General features: G+C 42.8%; 1 long non-coding RNA gene across 1 annotated transcript; it reads right to left on the bottom strand.

Annotated features, from left to right (window-relative positions):
* Window positions 1–1,399: 1,399 nt before the first annotated feature.
* Window positions 1,400–1,818, bottom strand: LOC121637734. Its single transcript, XR_006009937.1, has 3 exons — window positions 1,737–1,818; window positions 1,546–1,575; window positions 1,400–1,461 (listed from the first exon to the last, which is right to left on the bottom strand). It is a non-coding gene; the product is annotated as an uncharacterized LOC121637734 (long non-coding RNA).
* Between the last annotated feature and the right edge of the window lie 275 nt (window positions 1,819–2,093).

Here is a 2,093-nt window from a genome sequence, read left to right on the forward strand (position 1 = left end):
AAACAGGCTGAGTAAACATGAGGAAACTGGGTTGTAGAGAGAGAATTAACTGATGTCTTTGTCATATGAATCTCCTGTAAGAACACAATGTCTGCCTGCAGATCATTTAATCTATTAAAGATTTTTAGTCTCTTCTCTCTGGTCCCAGCTCCGTGCACATTCCAAGTGATAAATCTAAGGATGGTCATGCTTGTGGTGAAAAAGTGAGTGTTGGATGCTTCTTGTTAATATAAATGTGTATATGTGTGTGTGTGTGTGTAAGTGTATGAATATGTATGCGTAATGTTGTGTGCCTGTGTTGAATGTTATTAAATGTACTTGAATTAATAAATGTGAGTGTTGGGTTATATATGCAGATATTACTAAATGTACTGTGCAGCTTAGCATTAGTGTCATGTGGTTTTGTGAAACAAAAAAGAGTGCAGAGAGAGAGAGGAGAAGAAGAATAAAGCGGGAAGAAAACGACAAAAAAGAGGGGGAAGTGGGTGAAAAAAGAAAACGAACCCATAAAATTTAAGTCCATTTTGTGAACATTAGAGACTGGCAGTATTATTGTCTATTGTGAACAAACATTAAACTCTGTGACTTAAGCCCAGTGAGTCTGATTAGCGTTTATAACACCTGTGCAAAGTGTGCATTGTGTGGATACATATCTGAGGTCAGTAGAGAGTAGTATGGTCTCTCGTTTCCATCGGGACCACCCTGGGAAACCCGGTGGGTCACCTGGGGGTGACCGTTGAGAGGGGGGTACTGTTAGGGTCCCTGTCTGTCTCCCCTGTGTATATGTGTCCCCAGATTATCCTAGTGTGCGTCTGGCTCCCTCTGTCTGTCTTGTGCGTCATGTTTGTTTCCTACCTGGAGAGTTCAGCAGCAGCAGCAATCATCTCACCTGGGCAGATCATCACACCAGAACCTCATCCTCTCATCACCACCATAGTATTTAAACACCAGGCTTTTCTCCACTCCTCGCCGGATCCTCCAGTTACACAGTTGGTATATCGTGGCCTTCTAGTTTCTCTGTTGAAACCAGTTTCATGCTTAATAACTTGATTCCTGTGTCTAGACTCCTGGTGTCTTGGATCCTGCCTGTTCCGTCTGCCTGCCAACCTTCTGGACTGCTTCCCCGTTCCGATCCACTTCCTCGGCTCCAACCCAAACCTCACGTCTGACTCTGCCTGCTCACCCGGCCGTCCAGTCTGCAGTCAACCACTCTGGTCCTTGGATTTGGAAAACGGATTCCTGTTCGTTTCACATCTACATTAAAATCCTTTTCTTAATCATCCTCTGCCTCCTGGCTATTCAGTGTCTGCAGTGTGGGTCCAGAAACCGTCACCTGTCTGGTCCATCGTAACACTTTATTTGTTTGACCTGAACAGTACTGGCTTTTGTAATGTTTGAATAAATTAACTGAGCTCTAAAGACTGCTGTATAGCCACAGCCAGGTCATCATCCATGTAGTCTCTGAAAAAAGTGGGTTATTTAAAAAATAAAAATAGTTTCACAAATGTTTGTTTTCCTAAGATAATGATCTGAACTGGGACATACTCATCATTCCTTGATTCTTCTTTTCCTGTACTGTAGAAAGGCAAAACAAAGAATAAAATGATTCAGTTTCAGTTAAATTTTGTTTTTCATAAGAGCAATGTGTCATTAGCGGATAAATACTCTGGCCAGTTATATCTTCAAATATATAATATAGTGCTATATATTTTTGCAAAACTAATGGTCTTTATTACCACTCCAGGATATGGTCAGCCAAGTCACAAAGTGGCATTAAGGACTGGCAGCTAAGACACGTCTCCATCACTGTTGGCACCTAAGCACATTGTAGCATATACGTTGCTATAAGTGATGATAGCTATGGCAAATGGCGGCCACGACCTCTGGAGAAATTTCATGTTCTGGTCCACTATGATCCTGAGTGAATTGATGAATTAAGTCACAGTCCCTTTGGGGAGAATCACCATCGAAGGGGTAATGAGGACGGCGGGACAGCGCGTCGGCATCAAGATTTTGCTTGCCAGCACGGTACTGAAGTGTAAAGGTGTATGTCGAGAGAGCAGCAAGCCATCGATGACTGGCAGCATCCAACT

The sequence above is a fragment of the Melanotaenia boesemani genome, chromosome 4, assembly GCF_017639745.1.
Source record: "Melanotaenia boesemani isolate fMelBoe1 chromosome 4, fMelBoe1.pri, whole genome shotgun sequence".
NCBI classification, from domain to species: Eukaryota; Metazoa; Chordata; class Actinopteri; order Atheriniformes; family Melanotaeniidae; genus Melanotaenia; species Melanotaenia boesemani.